Here is a 19,347-nt window from a genome sequence, read left to right as displayed (position 1 = left end):
TGTAAATCTGTAACTGTACCCCACAGAGATTCACTAATAAAAAATTTTAAAAAAAAACAGAAAAAAAATAAAATTGTGGTTTTAGTCACTGTGATTTGCAAAGTTGTTGGTATAATCTCAGGCCTGGAACATTCCCTGCACTGGTGCCAGCCTCGGTGTGCCCAGGGTCCCTCCGTCCCCAGCCGGTCTCCTGGCGGACAGATTTCAAGCCAAACACTGTCGTTCGGGCCCACGCTCACACCCAGCTGTTGGAGGTTTGGGGCTTGGGGATGGATCGTTTTGCCCACAGTGAAATAAACTTGCTGAGGATTTCCCATGACCGAGACTGCTCGCCCCCTGGGTCGCAGGCAGCAGTGTCCAGTCTGAGGGCCTGATGGTGTGTACACTCAGCAGCCTCATCCCTGAGACCCCCCAGGTGCCTTCCGTGCACCGGAATCTCAGTGACTTGCTGACTCGGAGAATGCATCGCCCCAGCCACCCTGCAATGTTCTGGCCACGTTCCTGTGGTTAATGTGTGCTGTGTTCCTCTGCCCCGGAACCCTCAGACAGCGACCGTGCAGAGGAGCCGTCCCAACCCCCACGCTGCCTCCTGTCTTCAGCCAGGAAGCAGTTGTAGCCAGAAAGGCACATGTTTGAGAGAACTGGCAGAGAGCCCACCCCCAGACAAGCAGAGACAAGATCTGGGGGCCCGTGGCCAGGAGACTGGCCAGGTCCCGGGGAAGGACCTCCACTAAAAACTCAGACAGGAGATCAGCTGCCCGGCAGGAGCAGAACTGAGCTCAGAGATGGGCCTGTACCTGCTTAGAGATGGGCCTGTACCTGACAGAGATGGGTCTGTACCTGACAAAGAGGGGCCTATACCTGACAGAGATGGGTCTGTACCTGACAAAGAGGGGCCTGTACCTGACAGAGATGGGTCTATACCTGACAGAGATGGGTCTGTACCTGACAGAGATGGGTTTGTACCTGACAGAGATGGGTCTGTACCTGACAGAGATGGGTCTGTCCCTACAGAGATGGGCTTGTACTTGACAGAGAGGGGCCTGTACCTGACAGAGATGGGCCTGTACCTGACAGAGATGGGTCTGTACCTGCTCAGAGGTGGGTCTGTACCTGCTCAGAGGTGGGTCTGTACCTGACAGAGATGGGTCTATACCTGACATAGATGGATCTGTGCCTGACAGAGATGGGTCTGTACCTGACAGAGATGGGTCTGTGCCTGACAGAGATGGGTCTGTACCTGACAGAGATGGGTCTGTGCCTGACAGAGATGGGTCTGTACCTGACAGAGATGGGTCTGTGCCTGACAGAGATGGGTCTGTACCTGCGTGTTTGTTCGCAGTGACCTGGTCCCTGAGTGTCGCTGGCCTTTGAAAGTGCTCTATAAACTGTCCCCGGTTGTGCTTCCAGGTATCCTCGCTGGGAGAAGTTTGAAACAGAACGTGGCGAGGCACTCAGCCTGGGTTAGCACCAGCCTGAATCCAATCACAGGGATTAAAAGGCACCGAGGATATGATTGAAACTGCCCGAAATGGGTAATTAGAAGAGTGTCAGCTAGTCTCCAACGGGCTGACTCACACAGTTCAGACAGTCGCTCGAGGAATAGCAGAAAAGCCCTGTTAGGGCCTCACGCTCTGGGCCACCAGACACAGCTGGGCCTGGACGCGGGGTCTCGGGGCTGGACTCTGGCCTGAGGAGGGTCTGCGGCACCACCCACAGCCGGTTCCCTTTGAGGAACGAAAGGTCAGCGGGTCTTCATGATTCTCCACAGCGAGACACAAGCCGGTGCTGGGTGCGAGTGACCCCACGGGCCGGCAGCCCTTGCTGTCGTGCTCTGCTGCCAACTCTCACCTTGGCGAGCTGCCCGGCTGCTGGCCAAGGGCTCTGACACTTGCCCGGCACCGAGGAGCACTGAGGCTGGGAGGAGCAGACGGGGCTGTGGGTCTTGCTGAGGAGACGTGGCCCTGGTGTGGGCGAGAGGCGCCGTGGGCGGGCGGCCCAGCCTGCCTCCTGCCTCCTCATCCAGGCGCCCGAGGAGTCGGGGCGGGGGCTCCAGGGGTGGGGGGGCCCACGGAATACTGCCCCCTGCCGGACAGACAGTCCCGCCCTCCCGTGGTCTCCAGGGTGGTCGGGCGGCCCGTGGCCTCTCGCTCACTCCCAGCAGCCAGAGGCCCCCAAGGACGGGTGACGGGGTCTCACCCGCCCCGACCCTGAGTCCTGGTCTGGGCGGGGACAGAGCGAGACCGGGGGCGAGGCTGCTGGGGTCTGTGCGGGGTGGGGGGAGTGGGCCAGGGCCCGGCTCCCGATCCCACCCCGCTTTCCATTTGTGCCTCACCCCTGGTGCCGGGGCCTGCTCTGCTGGCGTGCTGAACTTGGCCCACCTGCGGGGTCCCGGCCGGGGCACTGGGAAGGGCTGGGGGGCTGCGTCCCCCCTCCGGCCGAGCAGGGACCCCCGGGACACACTGACCCGCACCGGAGTCAACTGCAACCCAGGGAATCATGAGCCGGAGCCGTGAGTCCCGGCAGCTGCGAGGGTCAGCCCCGGCCGCCCTCGTCCATCAGAGCCGCTGGCCGCGGCTACGGAGGGGGCAAGGCTGCAGAAGCGAGCAGGGTTCGAGCTGCAGCTGTGCACACGGCCCTGGTGGGAAAATCAGGGCCTCGAGGTTGTCGCACAGCGGGCGAAATTGTTCCGTGTGATTTAGCAATTTGGTAAAATGTAAAATGGTCATTTTCATGATTTTTCTGACTTCTGATGAGGAAAATGCCTTTTTCTCACGGGAAACAACTCAAAGTAATTTTTGCAATGGATATTTCTCATGGAAGTATGTCTAAGGATCAAGAGTAGGGAGTGATGCAGAGAACCTTTTCCAAATGCACCTGGAAAAGAGACTCTACTGTGACTCTGACAGGTTTTTAAAAAATATTCACCCATGTGAGCTGAGGATGGTTTGTCAACGCCCAACAAAGACAGTGATAAAGTGATGAAAGAGAATCTGTTTTAAAGACTCGGGTTATTTGATTTTTTTTTTTTTTTTTTTTTTTTGCTTTTTGGGTCACACCCGGCGATGCACAGGGGTCACTCCTGGCTCTGCACTCAGGGATTACCCCTGGCTCAGGGGACTACATGGGATGCTGGGAATTGAACACGGGTCAGCCGTGTGCAAGGCAAACGCCCCACCCGCTGTGCTATCACTCCAGCCCAAGACTCGGGTTACTTGAGTAGCTCAGCTTTTCCTGGGGAAATTTGAACACCCAGACGCAGCAGTGAGCCCGCAGTCCTTACCTGACAGCCAAGAAGCGACGTGGTGTGGGTCGGAACTGTCCTGTAGCTCGTCTCTATGCTCTGTCGTCCCAGAAAAGCACAGGAACAGCTGAGTAAGGGGGGGTTAGGGACCAGAGTGATGGGACAGAAGGGAGGGCGCTGGCCTTGCCCCTGGCTGACCTGGGTTCAACCCGGGACCACAGACTGAGGCCCACCTGGATTGATCCCTGAGCACTGTCAGGAGTAAGCCCTGAGCACCACCGGGCGTGGTAAAAAACCAAAATAATAATTAAAGAAGGAGGGGAGGGAAGGGGAGGAGAGGGGAGGGGAGGAGAGGGGAGGGGAGGAGAGGGGAGGGGGGAGGGAGGAGGGGGAGGGAGGAGGGGGAGGGGAGGGGAGGGGAGAGAGAAGGGGAGGGGGAGAGAGGAGGGGAGGAGAAGAGAGGGGAAGAGGGGAGGGGAGGGTGAGAAGGGAGGGGAGGGAGGAGGGGAGGGGAGGCCCTGTGGACCCCAGGACCGGCTAGGCTGGGTGTGGTGCACAGCAGCCCTGGAGGAGGTCCTGAGAGGCCACAGGTTGGCGTCTGGCTCACGCCCGCGGGGACGGTCACGGGCGTCCCAGCCCACGCTGTCTGGGCAGTTCCCAGGGACGCGTGTGGCAGGCTTCCCAGGAGATGTGGCACAGTGCTCCAGAGGCCGGGCAGAGGGTCTGCCACAGCCCCCGGCCCCCGGCTCGGGAGCCAGCAGACCCTTGCACGCCCCTTTGTGAGCGAGCCTGGATTCCGAACATTCTGGAATCGGGGTCAGGCGCCCTAGGAGAGAGCCCGGCCTGGGCGTCAGCCTCGCACTTTGCCGTCACAGCCTGACGGCGCCTTCTCCCAAGGGGCCTCTCCCGGTCAGGCAGGCCTGGGGGCTGCCCCGGCCCGTCTCAGCCCACCGGGAAGCTGGCACGGAGCCAATCTCGGGGGAGGAGGCGGCCGAGGGACATCTCGTCACGGCCTGTGCCTGCGGCTCTGCCCCCGCGTCCCCTTGTGACCCCTCCCGGGCCCGCACGGCCAGCACTGGGCGTCTGGGACAGTTGGGAGCGGAGGGCGGGTGCGGGAGGGGCCCACTGGGGCAGACAGCAGACAAGCAGGGGCGAGACGGGGCAGGGGGCCACGGTGAGGTCACACCTACAGGCGTCCATGTGAGTACCGACCCCCAGGGCCGCCAGGCTGCCCCAGCTGCAGCAGGTCAGCAGAGGACTTAGTTTCTCTGTCCTCTTCCCGCTAAGATTCAGTGTGTCCAGAGTTATTGACTTGTAAGGGAAGTCAGGGGAGTTGGCGTTTAATAAGAGGACAAAGAAGATTAACGAAGTCTTAGTGCTTTTGAAGTTACATGCAAGGTGCTGTTACTCCACTACGAAGTGTGTGCAACAAAAACCAGAAACGGGCTGGAGCGATAGCACAGCAAGAAGGACATTTGCCTTGCATGCAGCCTACCTGGGTTTGATTCCCAGCATCCCATGGGGTCCCTTGAGCACCGCCAGGGGTAATTCCTGAGTGCAGAGCCAGGAGTAACACCCGTGCATTGCCAGGTGTGACCCGAAAAGCAAAAAACAAAAAACAAAAAAAAAATGCCTGAAAACAATTTAATTCAGCTGAATGTGCTTGTTTGGTAAAAAAAAGTAAATAAACATTACTTTTTAACTATAAAAGCGGCGAAACATTTCAAAACATTTGGGAAGCTTTGGGAAGATCTTTCTTCAAATGAAGATCAGCCCTGAGAGACCAAGTGTGTGACCCGGATAAACACAGTCCTCACTGTAACCAGTGAGGTTGCTGGATTCACCCATTAAACACATATTGATTCTTCTGGGTTTCACAACACTGTGATTTCAAAACCATATTCATCTCAGAATTTCTTAGGTCAGTGTTTTGTAAATGTGACCTCCCAACTTGCCCAGGAAACTCGCTCCAGATAACATCCCTAGCCCAGTGGCTCGACACTACCGAGTGTTTGCTCCACAGCTGTGTGAGCGTGAGTCCCACACACCATCCTGCTGACGGGCTTTCTGGAAGAGACCGGTGGTGTCCGAGACGTTTCTTCGAACCTCCGGCGTGAGACATACAGGTGCTCAGTAAACCAGCAAAGCTGGGAGGCAGGAACCCGAGGCTGGATGTGAGGAGGGCGGACCGGGGCAAGGCGCTCCAGCGCGAGCAGGACCCAGGAAGAGGATGGAGGCCCCGGGGCTTTGGGACGAGAGGGTTTGGAGTGAGGACAGACGGACGGACACTGCTCTGTGCAATGACCGTCCTTGCGAGCGGGGCCCCGGGGACACGTCTCCCGTCTCCTCTGACCCTCCCGGGTCTCTGGGCAGTTGGCTCAGGGCTGTGGGGAGTGACCCAGGAGCGGCACGGCCTGCTGGAGCGAGACAGCTGCCCTCCCTCCCGAGGACTCAGGAACCAGCTTTGCGTGACCCCAAGCCACACAAGCCGGTTCCCACCCACTAACTCTTCTCTAGCGACTTAGAGCGAGCTGGTGCCCTCCCCTGAAACTGCTGGTGTGGCTCAGCGGGGGATGTCTCAGAGTTTGTCCCCTAATCTTTGTACCCTGACTTGCAAATGCTTTGTGATTTGTACTCAGCCTTTGAAAACTGCCTCCTGCAGAATTAGCACCAAAAAGCACAACTCTGAAAAGCTGCCTGAAATGAAGCAGTAGGAATAATCCACGGATGACTCACGTTATCAGATGAATAACATCTAAAAATGATGTTTTAAACCCAGATAACATGAAGAAAAAAACATTCCCTTAATTTCTAGGATGACTGTCACAGCCGAGGTGGCAGATACTGAACTAGCCCCAGAGAGTGGCCGTGAGGGTGGGAGAGGGACGGGGGACAGGGAGGGAGAGGGGGCTGGTCTCCAGGAAAGGAAGAATCTGGGAGCCCTAAACGCTCGTGGGCACGAACAGTGCCGGGGCTGTGGGGACCCGGCTGTGAGGATGAGGCGGCGTGAAGAGCGTCCTGCCTGGCTGGGTGCAGGGCCTGCCTGGGGCAGGGGGGAGTGGGGAGGGAGCTGAGTGCAGCAGACTCGACCTGCCTGGTGTCGCAGCAAGTCCCCGCAGGCCCAGCTCCGAGCCCCCTGTGCTGCACGTCCTCAGCCTCACACTCTTTAGGCGGGAGGGGTCCTGGCCCAGGCCGAGCCTCCTCGAAGAACATGGGCCGGAGCAGACGCGCTTAAGGAGGCCAGAGATCCTGTCCGCGAGGGCGTCTTCTCACCCGACCAGCTGAGTCGGGCGGGGGGGGGGGGGGAGTGAATAGTTAAACTAGAGCCTGGTCCCCACCAGGAGACGGGCTGACAAAGACCCCGCCCAGGCACGGGTCCGAGCTCAGCCCGCATCCTGCCTGGCCCATCCCCGTGCTGGGATGGACTCGGGCCTGACCCACCCCTGTGCTCAGGTGGACACAGGTCTGGCCTGTCCCCGTGCTTGGTGGACGCGGGCCTGTTCAGGAGGACGCGGGCCAGTTCAGGTGGACGTGGGCCTGTTCAGGTGGACGTGGGCCTGTTCAGGTGGACGCGGGCCTGCTCAGGTGGACGCGGGCCAGTTCAGGTGGACGCGGGCCTGTTCAGGTGGACTCGGGCCTGTGTCCCTGCTACACCCCTCTTCCGCCACGGGCCGTGCACCGCCCGAGCGAGCACTGGCCTCCCTGCTGAGGGTCCTGCCGGGGTCCAGGCGCTCGTGGCCCCCTCAGGCCTGCGTGGCCCTGCACAGCTGTTCTGCGTCCTCTGAGCAGCTCACACGCAGAGCGCCCCGGAGAGCCGCCTTGGCTCTGCACCACGGCCGCCCTTGCACGGCCCGTCCTGTCCCCAAAGCACCGCGTGGACATGGGGTCTCTGCGCCCGGGGGAGCGGGAATACTGGGGATGGCTAAGATGCTAGAACTTTCCTCCCCACCCCCACCGGGGAGCTGGTGCTCTCCCGACCTCGGGGGCCAGCTCGCGGCCTCTTCCTGTGTGTGGAGACGGGGCTGCGCAGGGGTGCGGCTGAGAGCGAGTGTGTGGGGGGGGTTGTCTGGAAGTCACAGGCGAAGCCGTGGCTCCAGGGGCTCATGGTGGTCGGCTCCACGTGGCCGCCTCACCTCGTGCGAGAGCGGGCGTCCAGTCAGGCCCGGTCACCTCGTGCGAGAGCGGGCGTCCAGTCAGGCCTGGTCACCTCGTGCGAGAGCGGGCGTCCAGTCAGGCCCGGTCACCTCGTGCGAGAGCGGGCGTCCGGTCACCTCGTGCGAGAGCAGGCGTCCAGTCGGCCCGGTCACCTCCTGCGAGAGCGGGCGTCCAGTCGGGCCCGGTCTGGAAGGTGACCGGGACTCAGCACCCCTGCAGACCACCTGCCTCCTCCCTCAAGCCCAGGTCTGCCTGCGGGCACCACCCAGAACCTTCCAGAACCCCCCGCCCTGCTCCGGGCTCCCGGGAGCCTTCCTTGGAGCCGCCGCCGACCCCCCAGCAGCACCTTGGTAGTTCCTGGTGGTTTTGCAAAAGTTAGTCAGAGACAATTTATGCTTCTTCCACCAGAAGAACCTTAACTATTATTGAAATCAATTTGTACCACTTCCCCTTTTCCAGGGTGGGAAAACAAAGCTTCATTAGCTGCTCAGTGAATAAAGTACGGAAATTATTTTGCTGAAAATGATGCTGTTTTCAGAATAATTAGATTCCAGCCAGAAATACTGCTGGGACACTTGCTAAATTAACTAAGGAACCGGGGAGTAAACACACCGCCCACGGCTTGCTCCTGACCCAGGCTGTCTTCTGCGATTCCTTTTCTAATTCTATTGATCACAAGCCCCGGGTGACAGCCCCGCCCGCCCCAGGCTCCGCTGCTCCTGGCTCCCTCCCAGGAGTGGGCAGTCGATCCCGCAGCCAGAACTGCACCGGGCCCTGGACTCAGCCCCTCCTCCAGGGGCGGTCGGGGTCCTGGGCAGAGCCTGCGTGAGGTTGGCCGGGCACCGGGAGGCCCTAGTATGGGCCACTGCAGCCCGCACCTGCCCCAGGTGGCCACTGGCCGGAATCTCTCCAGCTTGAGACTGGCCAGGGGCGTTGATTGTTCTCCGACCAGAACTCTGAGCTTCCTTCACTCAGTTTCTCACCGGGAAACGTCTGGGAATACTGCCACCGTACACTCAGCGGGCCACAGGCCCGGGCAGCTCTGGCGGGTGACCAGGGTCCGGGGAAACCGAGGGAGGCGGGTGGCTTCAGCGGGTTCCAGAGAGACGCGTTGGCCGTGTGTGACGGGCTGGCCGGGGCGGGGACATGGGCTGAGGCTGTTTGCAGCCCGTGGGGGTCAGGGGCGTGGGCTTGTGGCCCCCAGAGCTCCGACAGGAGCTCAGAGCCCGAGTTCCCCCCACCCCGGCCCTGTCACCTAAGCAGGAGGGAGGGGTGCGGGCAGCCAGCTCAGCAGGGTCCACCCGGACCCCGCCCGTGAGCGAGCCTGGCTGCCTCCCTTCCACCCCGACGGGCGCTGGGGTGACGGCACCTGTCAGCCACGCAGCCACAGACCGGGAGCAGGGCGGGCAGCAGCCCCCGGGAACCCACGGGGTGGACCACGGCCCGGGCTCACGGTCTCGGGCGCCCCCTCCCCAGACTCGGGGGTTCCTGATACTGGGGTTTCCACGGGGAGATGCTCGATTCCTGCCGCCCTGAGCTCTGCACGGTGGGAAACTGAGGCATGGACACACAGTCGACGGCCAGCACTCGGGGTCGGTGGCAGTGGACCCCCCCTCTGCATACTGCTGGGGAAGCCAGCCCTGAGCACTGCCAGGGGAGCCGGTGAGGGACACAGCCTCACAGCTGCTCGCAGAGGGGCCCTGGCGGGCCGGGCTCTGCGGGGCGGGGTCCCACGGGGGTGCACAGCCAGGCCCTCTGGTTTGCAGAGAGCATCAGTCCTGGGCCGCCCTGGGTCCCAGACCGTTTCCACTTCGCTAACGCGGCATCAGGGCTGACACCGCTGGGCAGTGTGGCTGCTCACCACCTCAGCCCACACTCAGACGCAGTGGCCTCAGGGACGCTGGAGGGGGAGTTCGTGTCACAATAAGCACTGAACGTTCCCCCCGGTTGTGGCTGTCAAGGCGGAGGGCCAGGCTGAGCACAGCCTTCCCGGTAGCTGAGGCTGCACCGCGGTTCACAGCAGGCTGCTTGGTCCCGGCCCAGACAGACGCGCTTTCTGCAGGCCCGGGGGATCATGAGACAGTTTTAATTAATGGGCTCACTCACCCGTGGAATAAGCGTGTTTGTTGCCGTTACGAAACGTCGGCCGGGCAGACTCAGAAGGATGACGGGCAAAGGCCGCGTTCTCTTTGAGGAGATTCTTACGGGCAAACGTGACATTTTTCAGCATGTGCAGCTAATAGCAAAATGTTGGCAAAAATTTGTGACAGCTCTGAAAGGTCTCCAATTTTCACAGAGAAAATAGGAAAAAAAGTTATTTTGACTCGGGATGTGAAGTTAAATCTAAACAAATCTGTGCCTCATTTTTCCGTGGTGATCGTTTTCTATGGCTCTGCTTACAGAGTTTAAAAATAATTGCTTTGAAATGTGCCAGCACTTAATTTTGTTTACATAAGAACCTAAAATTAAACTTTGCACTGGAGCACACTTTGCCTCGGGAGTTACGAGTCTTCTCCCCGAGACCCCCCAGTGAAGGGGACGGAAAGGCAGGGGTGAGGTTCAGCCGAGCTCTGGTGAGGGACCAGGTCTCCCAGATGGGGACACCTCCTGCTCACCGTCCCCGGGGGCCACAAGGGGCAGCGCGTGGGGCGAGAGGGCGGCTCCGGGCACGGGGAACCAGGACCCCCCTCCCGTCTCAGGCCCAGACCCCTACGGCGCCCAGGCCAGACTCCCCGAGACGCTGGCCCTGAGTCTCACTGGAGCTGCCCGTCCAAACCGGACCCTGTCTCCTGCAGACGCAGGGCCAACACGTGGCCCCAGGGCAGCGCCCTCTGCGGCTTGGCAAAACCGGAGGGAACTGGATTTACTGGCCCGGAGACAGGTCCAAGGCCAGCACACACTCTGGGCTTGCACGGGGCGCTGGACTCGGCCCCTCTCCACATGGGCAGGGCCCGAGACCCCCGGGCAGCGGCCTTCAGGACTGCAGCTCTGGCCCCGTTCAAGATAAAGTAGAAAAGGAACGTGAATGGTGTTGGGAGGACTGGACAGGCGCAGGCAAAGGAGTGAAGTTTCTTTTTCTTTTTCTTTTTTTTTTACTTTCTCCACTCACTTTTTAAGTTTGAATTTTGTGCTTTTTCTTTTTTATTTTTCTTCACATTTTTCATGATCAGGTTTCAGTCACACAGTGTTCCAACCCCCTCCACCAGGGCTCATTTCCCAGCACCAGTGTCCCCAGGCTCCCCCCACCCACCCCTGCCTGCCTCTATGGCAGGGGCTTTTCTTCTCCCTCTCTCTCTCCCTCTCTCTCCCTCCCTCTCTCCCTCTCTCTCCCCCTCTCTCTCTTCCTCTCTCCCTCTTTCTCTCCCTCCCTCTCTCCCTCTCTTCCTTCCTCTCTCTCCCTCTCTCCCCCTCTCTCCCTCCTTCTCTCCCTCTCTCCCCCTCTCTCTCCCCCTCTCTCCCTCTCTCCCTCTCTCTCTCCCCCTCTCTCCCTCCCTCTTTCCCTCACTCTCCCTCTCTCTCTCCCCCCCCTCAACTCCCTTACTGCCCCCCACAGCGGTCTACCCCACACAGACTACAGCTTCATGAGACCTGCAGCCATACATGCAAGAAGGGCCTCGTGTAGCCCGACACCCGCCCAGAGGTGCGTCTGGGACAGACCCCCAGCAGGGCACTGAGAGCACTGAGAGCTTACGCCAGCGTCAGCACGGGAGCTTGCTCAGAGCCCAGCTCCCTGTCGGCAGCCCAGAGCAGGGCCGGCGAGACACGGGCCAGGCCTGAGAGACCCGAGTCCCCTGCCTAGCAAAGGGCACAGCGGGCACTGCTCACCCGTCAGGGGGGAAACCCGAGGGGAGGGGTGCGGGGAGAGGGCCCCGGAGGGGAGGGGTGCGGGGAGAGGGTCCCTGAGGGAGGGGTGCGGGGGGAGGGTCCCCGAGGGGAGGGGTGCGGGGAGAGGGGACCCCAGGGGGCGCAGGGAGAGAGTCCCTGTGCGGTGGCAGGAAAGTGCCGAGCTGGTGTCGCCAAGATGAAGGGCGCGTGGTGACCCCTCCAAGGGCTGGAACAGAAATTCCCCCGCCCCAAGTCCTCACAGGGCCCCTCTCTGGCTCGCCCCGACAGCAGAGACCCAGGGTGGGGGCAGCCACCCAGCACCCTCGCAGGGCGGGTCTGGGGCCGGCCCGGGGGCCGGGGAGGCCGGAGGGGCAGTGTAGGGTCAGCCAGGGGTGGGGCAGTGTAGGGTCAGCCAGGGGCGGGGCAGTGTAGGGTCAGTCAGGGCGGGGCAGTGTCGGGTCAGCCAGGACCAGGGCAGTGTAGGGTCAGCCAGGGCCGGGGCAGTGTAGGGTCAGCCAGGGCGGGGCAGTGTAGGGTCAGCCAGGGGTGGGGCAGTGTCGGGTCAGGCAGGGGCGGGGCAGTGTGGGTCAGCCAGGGGCGGGGCAGTGTAGGGTCAGCCAGGGGCGGGGCAGTGTAGGGTCAGCCAGGGCGGGGCAGTGTGGGTCAGCCAGGGCGGGGCAGTGTAGGGTCAGCCAGGGGCGGGGCAGTGTAGGGTCAGCCAGGGGCGGGGCAGTGTCGGGTCAGCCAGGCCGGGGCAGTGTGGGTCAGCCAGGGGTGGGGCACTGTTGGGTCAGCCAGGGGCGGGGCAGTGTCGGGTCAGCCAGGGCGGGGCAGTGTAGGGTCAGCCAGGGCGGGGCAGTGTAGGGTCAGCCAGGGGCGGGGCAGTGTAGGGTCAGCCAGGGCGGGGCAGTGTCGGGTCAGCCAGGGTGGGGCAGTGTCGGGGTCAGCCAGGGCCGGGGCAGTGTAGGGTCAGCCAGGGCGGGGCAGTGTCAGGTCAGCCAGGGGTGGGGCAGTGTAGGGTCAGCCAGGCCGGGGCAGTGTCGGGTCAGCCAGGGGCGGGGCAGTGTAGGGTCAGCCAGGCCGGGGCAGTGTAGGGTCAGCCAGGGGTGGGGCAGTGTCGGGTCAGCCAGGGCCGGGGCAGTGTAGGGTCAGCCAGGGCCGGGGCAGTGTAGGGTCAGCCAGGCCGGGGCAGTGTGGGTCAGCCAGGCCGGGGCAGTGTAGGGTCAGCCAGGGGTGGGGCAGTGTTGGGTCAGGCAGGGGCGGGGCAGTGTGGGTCAGCCAGGGGCGGGGCAGTGTAGGGTCAGCCAGGGGCGGGGCAGTGTAGGGTCAGCCAGGGCGGGGCAGTGTGGGTCAGCCAGGGCGGGGCAGTGTAGGGTCAGCCAGGGGCGGGGCAGTGTCGGGTCAGCCAGGCCGGGGCAGTGTAGGGTCAGCCAGGGGCGGGGCAGTGTAGGGTCAGCCAGGGGCGGGGCAGTGTAGGGTCAGCCAGGGGCGGGGCAGTGTAGGGTCAGCCAGGGCGGGGCAGTGTGGGTCAGCCAGGGCGGGGCAGTGTAGGGTCAGCCAGGGGCGGGGCAGTGTAGGGTCAGCCAGGCCGGGGCAGTGTAGGGTCAGCCAGGGGTGGGGCAGTGTAGGGTCAGCCAGGGGCGGGGCAGTGTAGGGTCAGCCAGGGGCGGGGCAGTGTCGGGTCAGCCAGGCCGGGGCAGTGTGGGTCAGCCAGGGGTGGGGCAGTGTCGGGTCAGCCAGGGGCGGGGCAGTGTCGGGTCAGCCAGGGCGGGGCAGTGTAGGGTCAGCCAGGGCGGGGCAGTGTAGGGTCAGCCAGGGGCGGGGCAGTGTAGGGTCAGCCAGGGCGGGGCAGTGTAGGGTCAGCCAGGGTGGGGCAGTGTCGGGGTCAGCCAGGGCCAGGGCAGTGTAGGGTCAGCCAGGGCGGGGCAGTGTCAGGTCAGCCAGGGGTGGGGCAGTGTAGGGTCAGCCAGGCCGGGGCAGTGTAGGGTCAGCCAGGGGTGGGGCAGTGTCGGGTCAGCCAGGGGCGGGGCAGTGTAGGGTCAGCCAGGCCGGGGCAGTGTAGGGTCAGCCAGGGGTGGGGCAGTGTCGGGTCAGCCAGGGGCGGGGCAGTGTCGGGGTCAGGCAGGGGCGGGGCAGTGTAGGGTCAGCCAGGCCGGGGCAGTGTAGGTCAGCCAGGGGTGGGGCAGTGTCGGGTCAGCCAGGCCGGGGCAGTGTAGGGTCAGCCAGGGGCGGGGCAGTGTAGGGTCAGCCAGGGGTGGGGCAGTGTAGGGTCAGCCAGGCCGGGGCAGTGTGGGTCAGCCAGGGGTGGGGCAGTGTCGGGTCAGCCAGGGGCGGGGCAGTGTCGGGTCAGCCAGGGCGGGGCAGTGTAGGGTCAGCCAGGGCGGGGCAGTGTAGGGTCAGCCAGGGGCGGGGCAGTGTAGGGTCAGCCAGGGCGGGGCAGTGTCGGGTCAGCCAGGGTGGGGCAGTGTCAGGTCAGCCAGGGGTGGGGCAGTGTAGGGTTAGCCAGGCCGGGGCAGTGTAGGGTCAGCCAGGGGTGGGGCAGTGTCGGGTCAGCCAGGGGCGGGGCAGTGTAGGGTCAGCCAGAGGTGGGGCAGTGTCGGGTCAGCCAGGGCCGGGGCAGTGTAGGGTCAGCCAGGGCCGGGGCAGTGTAGGGTCAGCCAGGGGTGGGGCAGTGTAGGGTCAGCCAGGGGCGGGGCAGTGTCGGGTCAGCCAGGGGCGGGGCAGTGTAGGGTCAGCCAGGGCGGGGCAGTGTAGGGTCAGCCAGGGGCGGGGCAGTGTCGGGTCAGCCAGGCCGGGGCAGTGTAGGGTCAGCCAGGGGCGGGGCAGTGTAGGGTCAGCCAGGGGCGGGGCAGTGTAGGGTCAGCCAGGGGCGGGGCAGTGTAGGGTCAGCCAGGGCGGGGCAGTGTGGGTCAGCCAGGGCGGGGCAGTGTAGGGTCAGCCAGGGGCGGGGCAGTGTAGGGTCAGCCAGGCCGGGGCAGTGTAGGGTCAGCCAGGGGTGGGGCAGTGTAGGGTCAGCCAGGGGCGGGGCAGTGTAGGGTCAGCCAGGGGCGGGGCAGTGTCGGGTCAGCCAGGCCGGGGCAGTGTGGGTCAGCCAGGGGTGGGGCAGTGTCGGGTCAGCCAGGGGCGGGGCAGTGTCGGGTCAGCCAGGGCGGGGCAGTGTAGGGTCAGCCAGGGCGGGGCAGTGTAGGGTCAGCCAGGGGCGGGGCAGTGTAGGGTCAGCCAGGGCGGGGCAGTGTAGGGTCAGCCAGGGTGGGGCAGTGTCGGGGTCAGCCAGGGCCAGGGCAGTGTAGGGTCAGCCAGGGCGGGGCAGTGTCAGGTCAGCCAGGGGTGGGGCAGTGTAGGGTCAGCCAGGCCGGGGCAGTGTAGGGTCAGCCAGGGGTGGGGCAGTGTCGGGTCAGCCAGGGGCGGGGCAGTGTAGGGTCAGCCAGGCCGGGGCAGTGTAGGGTCAGCCAGGGGTGGGGCAGTGTCGGGTCAGCCAGGGGCGGGGCAGTGTCGGGGTCAGGCAGGGGCGGGGCAGTGTAGGGTCAGCCAGGCCGGGGCAGTGTAGGTCAGCCAGGGGTGGGGCAGTGTCGGGTCAGCCAGGCCGGGGCAGTGTAGGGTCAGCCAGGGGCGGGGCAGTGTAGGGTCAGCCAGGGGTGGGGCAGTGTAGGGTCAGCCAGGCCGGGGCAGTGTGGGTCAGCCAGGGGTGGGGCAGTGTCGGGTCAGCCAGGGGCGGGGCAGTGTCGGGTCAGCCAGGGCGGGGCAGTGTAGGGTCAGCCAGGGCGGGGCAGTGTAGGGTCAGCCAGGGGCGGGGCAGTGTAGGGTCAGCCAGGGCGGGGCAGTGTCGGGTCAGCCAGGGTGGGGCAGTGTCAGGTCAGCCAGGGGTGGGGCAGTGTAGGGTTAGCCAGGCCGGGGCAGTGTAGGGTCAGCCAGGGGTGGGGCAGTGTCGGGTCAGCCAGGGGCGGGGCAGTGTAGGGTCAGCCAGAGGTGGGGCAGTGTCGGGTCAGCCAGGGCCGGGGCAGTGTAGGGTCAGCCAGGGCCGGGGCAGTGTAGGGTCAGCCAGGGGTGGGGCAGTGTAGGGTCAGCCAGGGGCGGGGCAGTGTCGGGTCAGCCAGGGGCGGGGCAGTGTAGGGTCAGCCAGGGGCGGGGCAGTGTAGGGTCAGCCAGGCAGGGGCAGTGTGGGTCAGCCAGGCCGGGGCAGTGTAGGGTCAGCCAGGGCCGGGGCAGTGTCGGGGTCAGGCAGGGGCGGGGCAGTGTAGGGTCAGCCAGGGCCGGGGCAGTGTCGGGGTCAGGCAGGGGCGGGGCAGTGTAGGTCAGCCAGGGGTGGGGCAGTGTCGGGTCAGCCAGGCCGGGGCAGTGTAGGGTCAGCCAGGGGCGGGGCAGTGTAGGGTCAGCCAGGGGTGGGGCAGTGTAGGGTCAGCCAGGCCGGGGCAGTGTAGGGTCAGCCAGGGGTGGGGCAGTGTCGGGTCAGCCAGGGGCGGGGCAGTGTAGGGTCAGCCAGGGGTGGGGCAGTGTAGGGTCAGCCAGGGGTGGGGCAGTGTCAGGTCAGCCAGGGCGGGGCAGTGTAGGGTCAGCCAGGCCGGGGCAGTGTAGGGTCAGCCAGGGCGGGGCAGTGTCAGGTCAGCCAGGGGTGGGGCAGTGTAGGGTCAGCCAGGCCGGGGCAGTGTAGGGTCAGCCAGGGCGGGGCAGTGTCAGGTCAGCCAGGGCGGGGCAGTGTAGGGTCAGCCAGGCCGGGGCAGTGTCGGGTCAGCCAGGGCCGGGGCAGTGTCGGGTCAGCCAGGGGCCGGGCAGTGTCGGGGTCAGGGGTGGAGCGAGCCTGTGACCCGGTCTGTGGGGAGGGCCGTGACCCCGTGAAGCCGCCTCACTAACACACGTCCTAGGTGAGGCCAAGGACAGCGGCCAAGGGCAGCAGGTGCAGGGGCGAGTCACAGGGCAGGGCCCGCTGCAGCCCCGGGCACCGAGCAGGCGGGAGGCTGTGCAGCAAACACTCGCTCTCCTGCACACAGCCCCTCGGCCCTGCACACGGCCCCGCCCCCTCAGCCCTGCACACGGCCCCGCCCCCTCGGCCCTGCACACAGCCCCGCCCCCCTCAGCCCTGCACACGGCTCCGCCCCCTTCAGCCCAGCACCTGGCCCTGACCCCCTCAGCCCACACACGGCCCCGCCCCCTCAGCCCTGCACACGGCCCCGCCCCCCTCAGCCCTGCACACGGCCCTGTCCCCCTCAGCCCTGCACACGGCTCCGCCCTCCTCAGCCCTGCACACGGCCCCGCCCCCCTCAGCCCTGCACACGGCTCTGTCCCCCTCGGCCCTGCACACGGCTCCACCCCCGTCAGCCATGCACACGGCCCTGTCCCCCTCAGCCCTGCACACCACCCTGAACCCCCCAGCCCTGCACCTGACCCCCCTTCAGTGCAGGTCTTGGTGGCCCCAGGATGAAGGTAGCACCGAGGAACTGTGCCCGGCCAGGTGCGCCCTGGAGTGGCCCCTGCCCACCCCGCACGGGACTTTGCAGACCCCCCCAGCAGCCCTCACGCCTCACCCGGGGACAGAGGCCACGGCCTGGCGGCCCTGCGGGTGCAGCCCGACACCCCCCACACCCCAGCGGTCACTGTCGCCCTCCACGCCCTCAGGGGGACGGAAAGGCCACTCTGCCCCTTCGTCCTCATGGCCGGGACGCTCTCCCCCCCCGCCCCCCTGCACCGTGCTCCGTCCTGCCCTTGCTGCCTCCGGCCACGCGGGACAGGGGCGCGAGGTGGGCGTCAGGACGCCAAGTTACACTCCGCCGGCTTGGCCGGGGGCCTGAGTTCAACAACATTAAAGGAGCAAGAGTCCATCTAACGCTGGACATGGACGTGGGTCCCGTGAGCCCAGGTCCGAGGACAGCCCAAGCCGCTGCATTTCGGTCGCACCGGGGAGGGCCGGGTCAGCGGGAGCGAGGCCACAGGCGGGAGGCGCCTGTCCGCTTCCTGCAGCCCAGGGCTCCCAGAGCACTGGCCGCTGCACCCAAACTGACCAGAGGAAACAGTGTCCACTCGCTACTCAGCGATCACCTTGCAGAGCAAAGCCAGGAGCTCTTTCTACGTGGACCCCCCAGAGCTATGAAAGATGTCATTAAAGATGATCTGCCTGCGGCTGGAGCGACAGCACAGCCGGGAGGGCGTTTGCCCTGCACGCGGCCAACCCGGTTCAATTCCCATGATTCCCAGCATCCCATATGGTTCCCCGAGCACCACCAGGAGTAATTCCTGAGTGCAGAGCCAGGAGTAACCCCTGAGCATTGCCGGGTGTGACCCAAAAAGAAAAAAAAAAAGATCTATCTGAAGTAGTCGAGTGGAAAGAAAAGTTCCATCAAAACAGGTCAACTCATTTGGTTTGTGAAAATACAACAAAACTCCAAAACCTACAGATCAAACAGAAATATCCCAACTGATGTGGGGCAGCCTGTGAAATTCCCAAGTAGCCAACCTGACCGCAGCTGACCATTTTCTTTATGACAAACCTATTTAAAGATCACCTTTGAACTAATATCCATCCATTTTCCACAGTGAAAATTCCTCTGATGTTCATCGACGATGGGAAGATTTAAAGAAATGATCGGCCATCTTGGAAGAGGTCAATTCGTCACTGTCAGGAGAATGAGATTAGATTTCTCTTTGAAATACGTGAATAAATCGGTAGAAAGCTTATTTGAAGCTGACAGAGAACCATGCTTATGATCACCACCTGCAGACTTAGAGAATTTCTTCTACAGGGTTCTTAATTTCCTGTTCTTTCTAAAACTGACAGTAATTCCCACAAATACCTTTTTCTCTAATCAAAACACTGCTAGTTAAATACAAGTCGCTCAAGGAAATAAGGAAACTGGTCAATTCCATGTCAATAACTGTAGAAATGTCGCTTTTCCGTGGGGTGTCCCGGTTACATGCTCCCTTCTGGGAGCCCCGAAGGTTCCACTCAGGGCAAGTCAGGGGCTCTCAAGACCGGAATGTTCTAGCAAAATGGAATCAGTGTGGAAGGGCTTAGGGAGTGGAGGGAGCTTCCCTGTGAGCCTGGCGGGTTTGTATTGCCCGAGGGCTCCATCCCCACCCCCGCTCATGGAGGAAGCCAAAGTGGAGGTACCATCAGGCACTTAAGATGGGAGGTTGCTCAGCAGAGAGTGAGGCACGGGGCACCGATCCAGACCCCTGCCCTCAAGGCTCCATGGCATCTGCCACTGGGAATCCCTTCCCTGTCTTCCCTACCAGCACCTGGGGCAGCACCAGGCACTGTGACTGAGCCCATCCATCCTCTCACTGTCCCCTCATGTCACTGTCCCCAGAAGGGAGCGTGTAACCGGGATCGATTCCACTGGGAGCAAAGAATGCAAACCACCCCTCAGAATCCCTCTGGGCACTCAGACTGAGCCTTGCAAGAACCGGAGAGTTAAGGGGGCAAGAGATACCAGGTACCGTGACTGAGACCTCATACTGTTTTCATGCAGTCACTTTGTTCCCCACTCTTGCCTCTATGACTTTCCTCTGAGGATCCTCCCCTCGATGACTGTCCGGTAGACATTCTCCTCGAAGGCCTTTTCCTCACAGAATTTTTTGCTTTAGATTTTTCTCCTCACACATTTTTCTATTCAGACTTTCTCTTCACAGGCCTTTTCCCTCTTAGAACTTTTTGCTCATGTATTTTATACTCAGATACTTTATTCTCACAGAACTTTTTCCACAATTTGTTTTCTCTCCAGAGATTTCTCTTCTTGATGGCCTTTTCCTCACAGAATTTTCTAAACAATGGCTTCTCCTCACAGAACTCATCACTGTAGATATTTGTCCTCATAGACTTTGCTCCTCGAAGATGTTTCTCCTTGGGGAACTCATCACTGTAGACTTTTCTCCTTGCAGCTTTTCTTTTAAGTCACTTTGCTCCTGGACTGTTTTCTCACAGGATTTTCTCTCCATACACTTCTCTTATAAACTCTTATCAAATTTTCCTCCTCAGTTACTTCCGGACAGACATTTCTTTCTCCTCATTCACATTTCTCTATGGTTTTCTTCTGGAGTTTTCCCTCAAAATTTTCTCCACAGACATCTCTTTTCCACCTTGTCTCAGAAATTTGCTTCTCAGACTTTTCTCACATTCCTCCCCCAACTCTGGT

This window comes from Sorex araneus, chromosome 10 (assembly GCF_027595985.1).
Source record: "Sorex araneus isolate mSorAra2 chromosome 10, mSorAra2.pri, whole genome shotgun sequence".
Lineage (NCBI taxonomy): Eukaryota > Metazoa > Chordata > Mammalia > Eulipotyphla > Soricidae > Sorex > Sorex araneus.
The sequence above is the reverse complement of the archived record's forward strand: the minus strand, read 5'-3'. Positions refer to the sequence as shown.